This window comes from Sciurus vulgaris, assembly GCF_902686455.1.
Source record: "Sciurus vulgaris genome assembly, chromosome: 4".
Classification (NCBI taxonomy): domain Eukaryota; kingdom Metazoa; phylum Chordata; class Mammalia; order Rodentia; family Sciuridae; genus Sciurus; species Sciurus vulgaris.
Genome location: NC_136464.1, coordinates 150,803,532 through 150,809,946, shown reverse-complemented (window position 1 = coordinate 150,809,946; position 6,415 = coordinate 150,803,532).

Here is a 6,415-nt window from a genome sequence, read left to right as displayed (position 1 = left end):
GCAGAAAAAGTCTGCTGTGGGAGTATTAGGACACCTGAACACATTCCTGGAGAACTGATATTTCAATGATTATCCAGTGACTCATTTGTGCATACACGTGTACATCCACCCATCCACTCACCAATCCACCCATCCATCTACCCACCCATCAATCCACCCATCAATCTAGTCATCCATCCACCTATCCACCCATCCATCCGCCCATTCACCCCTCCTCTCACCCATCTAATTATGCATGCATGCATCCTTCCATTCATCCCTCCATCCACCTGCCCTGTCCATTTGAGCTGGTACACAGAGTAATCATCTACACTGTGTAAGACCTGTGCTAAGTGCTACGAGATAAACCAAGAGGACTGAAACATGGTCCCTGCTCTCAGAGCTATAAATCCAGACGGTTAAAAGAAACTGTGAAAGAATGTAAAAATCATACTAAGAAGATTTATTGAAGCTGAATGAAGGACACCATCACATGGACAGTAGTGAATCAAGAGCCAGTAGACATTTTTCAGTCTTGCATTTAATGTCAATTTAACATAGCTCCAGGCCCTCCTTGTGCTTTAGTTTCCCCATGCAGACAGTGAGGAGACCGAAGTGGAGGATTCCAAGGATGTTTTCCACTCTAACGTTCCAATCTCTCTGCCTCTGAATCAGGTGAGAAGGCATTCAAACTGAGCGTGAAGCAACAGGATATTGCATTCCAAGACAAATGATAGAAGAAAGTCCATGATGATGGGAAGACCTTGCCGTATGATGAAGTGGCAAGCGGCATATGGCAGAAAGAGATCATGCCTTGAAAGGCAGATCTGGACTACATTATGAGAGACCACACACACACACACAGGTGAGAGAGTGAGATGTGACCAGGGCATATTTTTAGAAAGCAGGCTAAGGCATACAAAGGGCAAGGGTTAACCATGGAAACAGGGAAGCAGGGCAAACTTTTTTTAACAGTTTAGATAAACAAATAACCAGGGTCTGAATTAAAGTAGCAGAATGCAAAGGAGATGAATCTGAGAACATTAAAAGGAACAATCTACAAGGTTCAGTTACTTATTTTAAAAAGGGGGGGAAGTAGTGGAAGATAACACCAAAGCTTTGATGGTAATGATGGAAAAATACTACCAGCACCTACTGAGCACTGCCCAGTGCCAAGTCCTGGGAGCGTCCTAATGAGCAGCCAGCACTGCCTGCATTTGCAGTCCAAATGAGTCCCAAGAAGGGACTCCATTCACTTAAGAAATCAGTTCTAAGTTTGACTAGCACTTCCTGAGCACTTACTGTGACAAAGCAGAGTTAGCTCCTTTTACCCCTGAGAGGAAAGGACATAGAGTAGGGTTGTTTTCCCATGGTTGGCAGCCCACATGCTGCCTATAGCCAGTGTAAATCAGTAGCACTCACTGAAGAGAGGAAAGAGCCTATCAGAGACATGGAAGAATGAATTACTGTGGAGTAACAAGGCACCTTCTCCTTTCTACATCTACAGGAGGAGCACTCTCCTGGTATTAACTCCTCCTTTCACCTCCTGCATTGCTGTAGGTAAAGGCAGGACCCTGTTGAAGTGGGTTCACTTTGCAGAAGTTAAAGACTCCATGCAAAAGAACCCCTGAAAGTCAGCATCTGCATATCAGAGAGATCACTTGGCCTTCCGGTTTTTGGGAATGGCTTATTTCACTTAGCATGATAGCCTCCAGTTCCATCCACTTACCGGCAAATGCCATAATTTTGTTCTTCTTTATGACTGAGTGATACTCCATTTTGTATATGTACCACATTCTCTTTATCCATTCACCTATTGGAAAGCACCTAGGCTGGTTCCATAGCTTAGCTATTGTGAATTAAGCTGCTGTAAATATTGATGTGGCCAAGTCACTACTCACAATAGGAAGTGGGGAGGGAGGCAGGGAGGCTTGCTGGATTGGACAAGGCAGAGTGTGGGGAAGGAGGGTATAGGAATGGGAAAGAGAGTAGAATGAACCAGACATAACTTTCCTATGTTCATATGTGAACACACCACTGGTGGAACTCACATCATGTACAACTACAAGAATGGAAGTTAGGTGCCGTGTGTGTGTATGTCGAGATACATTCTACTGTCATGTATAATGAAAAGGAACAAATAGAAAAAAAGTAAAGAACCCCTGGGAGAAACCGAGCTGGGGTGAAAGATCCCTCTGCCTTCCTGGTGTGCCCTGTGATTGCAGACGTGGAATTATTTTGGGATGGCTCCTCTACTCTTTGTTGCGTCACACACATGGCTCTATTCTTCCACCTTCAGCAACTCAAACGGAGGCAGCAGCTTGGGTGTGTAAGTAGCCTGCACTGGGTGATGGTCCAGGCACCTCTGTGAGGGGTACTTGACTGAGCAGTAGGGAGGGGATACGGTCTTGCCTGGAATGTCTTCCCCACCTGTCAGCCTGGCAACACCTCCTTGTACTCTGATCCATAAACCCTTCTTGATGACCCCCAAGCTTCCCACGAACAGTGGGCCATTCACTCCACACAATTTATAATGTTAGCAGCATCCATGATTCTTAATTTCAATCTTATTTATTCATGTACCTTCTCCGCTAAGAAACTGCAACAATTCCCCAGGCAGGACTCTGTCTTAGTCATCTTTGTCCTTGGGCACCTGGCCTTGTACCTGACATTAAGTATGATTGTACTTCATGAGTGTTACAAATAACAAGAACTCACTTTTATAGATGGCTCACCTGCAGCAGGCACTACCTGCGAGTGCTTTATGCAACTATTCATTGAACGCCCAGAACAACCTTTTGTGCTTAATGTTATTATTCCTACTTTGTGGTTGAAGTATCTGAGGTATAGACAAGCTGAGCAAATTGCCCCAAATGAAAACATTACTCTTTTCTGAAATCTCCATCACCTTAGATGAATGGTAGGTAAAAGAATCTGAAATTGGAGGACGTTTCTGATACCATTATAAAACTGGGGGTTATAAAAAAAAAAATAATCTAAGCTGATTTTGAGACATCAGATGTGTAGACTCACACTTGGATTCTCAGAGTTCTGGTTCATCCAGCACTAAAGAGGATTCACACACCAGCTGCGTAGACACATCTTTAGACCCCGTGCATGACTAAGTTAATAGTTTAAAGTATAACCAACTCCTCTCCCTCCCATACTACCTCTGGGGACACACGTCTCTCATTGACTTCCAATGACCTCTCCCCCACTGTCCCTTTGCAGATTGGTCTCTTAGCAGGCTCCCGTCCCAAGCCCGTTGGAGAATGTTGTAGGTAAGTGCTTCCCAGGAAGAGAGAAAAGACCCCCAGGTTTGCTGGGAGGTCATACTAGCTGGTTCTCCCTGCTGCCCCCTCTGACAATGTCCTACTGATGGCCACAAGCCCAGGTGTCCCGTGAGAGCAGCAAGGAGATTACATTCCTATTCTTAAAAGGAGAAAACCCACCAGGCCTGGATGTATCCCAGAAAAACAACAGAGAACCAGAGGGAATCAAGCAGGCTCCCCAGAGCAAAGGTGTATGGTTTAAACAGTTACACAACCACTGCTGCAAACCAGAACATTCTGTACAGTCAGAAGAGGCTTAATCAGCCTAAACCAAAAATCTAAGGTCGTCTGCTTCAGAACATTTGACAGCCCGGGCCGTAACATTAGAGACCGATGGGTCATCCTAGCAGACCCCTGTGGGTCCCGGCACTTGCTTTTCTCCACCCAGGTTTAATTTGAGAAGACTGAGAGGTGGAGGGGGGAGTGTCCCCTGTCCTTGCAAACCCCACATTTGATTATGTGCATTTGTTACAGGAACAGTGTGTGTGTCTGTGTGTTCTGTTCAAGTCTATGCCCTGATCAAAGGAAGCACATTACAAAGGGAAATAAATGTAAATGGTGAATGGTGAAGAAATCATATTGTTCCTGAGTATTCTGGAAAGGGAAGAGTGTTCCATCCTTAATGTCATTTACTCTCTTTCTCCCTTTCTTTCTTTCTTTCTTTCTTTCTTCCAGTCAACCTTTAAGGGGATGCTCACTCAGCAGTAGACTCCCTTGCAGAAGCAGACCCACCAAGACACACAGTCCCTCTGTCAGTGCCTACTGTTACCACAGTCGCCCCCACTCTGGTATCTTAAAAACAACATAAATTAATGATCTTGCAGTTTGGAGTTTCAGAAGCCCAAAATGGGTCTGAGTGAAAATCAAGGTGTGGGCAGAGCTGCTTCCCCTCTGAAGGCTCCAGGAGGAGTGCTGTGCCTTGCCAGTCCAGCTGCTAGACTGTCTGCGTTCCTGGCTCGTGGCGCTTCCTCTGTGCCCCAAGCAGCAGCAGCAGGCCAAGCCATTTTCACGCTACCATCTCTTGGATTCTCCACCTTCTCTTTTTTTTTTTTTTTTTTTAATATATAACTGCGTCAGCCCATGCAGATCATCCAGGGTAATCGCCCTACCTCAAAATCCTTAGCCATATATACCAAGTCCCTTTCACGGTGCCTCTGAGACACCCCACCACATATCACCAACATAGAAGGTGTTTTAGTGGCAGGTTCTGGGCATCAGCACTTGGATCTCATCGAGGGGTCATTATTCTGCCTCCCACAGTCCCAGTCTCAATAGTTTTCATTTTTCATATCTAATCGAGACTGACTAATCTTGACCCTCGCCTGTCGTTCCTCTCTAGACCCCTTGACAATGCCTGGTGTTTTCAGAAACACCATTTCAGTACATTGTTCTTAAGCCTCCCCTGGTTTCCTCTCAACCACGAGATGTGTGTTCTTTTCCCTCCGTCTCCTTCCAAGACACCCTATCCAAAGAGAAAATTTATTATTTAAAACACATTACTTTGAACCGAAAACACAAACTAAGATTAATATGCATAGCCTCCTGAAGCAACAGCCTGGGCCCTACTTTTCTCCAAAATGGGTTCTCTGGGCCGAGCCCAGAAGAGCACTTAGACAGTTGGCTTCCCACTCAGAGTTGAAACGCGCTCAGCACATGGCCAGGCCCTACCTGTTCCTGGCCTTTGACTCACAGCAGCTCAGACCCACCAATGCTTTTCACTTTCATCTCCATTTTGGGAACTGAGTTTTACTAGGCATTGATGTCTAACCTCTCTATGTGTGTGGCGGATGAAATAATGCCGTCACCCTGCAAAGACATCCTTGTCCTAATCCTGAAAACTTGTAAATATGTCACCTAACCTGGCAAAAGACAGACAACTTTACAGACACCACTGAGGTCAAGAACCTTGAGATAAGGACAATGTCCTAGATTACTTAAGTGGGTCCAGTGTAAAAATGAGGGTCCTTCAAAGGGGAGACACTCTTCCTTTGAGAACTAAGGCAGAGAGAGATGGTAGCATAAGGAGGATTCAATGCCCTGTTGCTTTCTGAAATGCAGCAGGTCATTTGCAGGAACCAACAGAGGTCTAAGGGAGCTGGGAGGGATCCTCCCCTAAAGACTCCAAAAGGGAACACAGTCCAGCCCTTGCCTTGACCTCAGATTGGGGGACTCCTGTCCAATTTCTGACCTGCACAACTATAAGATGATAAATTCATGTTGCTTTAAATCCCTAAATTGTGGTGATGTGTTGCAGCAGCAGTAGAAATTTCATGAGACATGCATTCTTTTCAATCCATGCTGATGATTTAAGTCCTCAAAGTTAATGTGATTCAAAGTCATTAGTGGACTGGCAACACTCTCCTCCAGATTCTGAGCCAGAATTCAAATAAGCCTTCACACGATGGGGACCCCTGCAGCACGGCACCTGAGAATGCCTTGGGTTCAAGGAGACATGAGATTAATTATTACCTTGCATTTCCTGGGCCTGAGTTGCTATCTGAGCCAATCTGTACCTTTCCCACCAGACATGACCCTGGACAGGTTTTATCCTCATAAGGAAGTTTAGCTTCCCTGCCCTTCTCCACTCTCTGAAGTGGCAGCACCATCCTTCCCACCACCTCACCACCAGTACCTTGCTACTCATGCTGGTGCACACACATGAACACAGACAGACAGACACACACACACACACACACACACACACACCTCAAAATGGAAACACTCTCAATGGCTGAACTAAAAATAAAGTCCACCCAAGAGACAGATTGGAACAAGTCTGTCTTATTCTTGGTTCTTGATGGAGTGGGCAAAGTCTCAGAGAATATCTAACTATGCTAGTCAACATTTCATTGCTGTGACCAAAATCCTGGCAAGAACAACTTAGAGGAGGAAATATTTATTTGGGGTTTGCAGTTTCAGATGCTTAGTTCATGGTCTGCCAACTCCACTATTCTGGGCCTGAGTGAGCCGCAACATCATGGTGGAAGAACATGGTGGAGGAAAGCTGCTCATACCTGGGAGCAAGAGAGAGGGAAAGAGGCCCTGTGCACAAAGAGCTGGGACAAAATGTGATTCCCTAAGGCACACCTTCTTCCACCCATGCC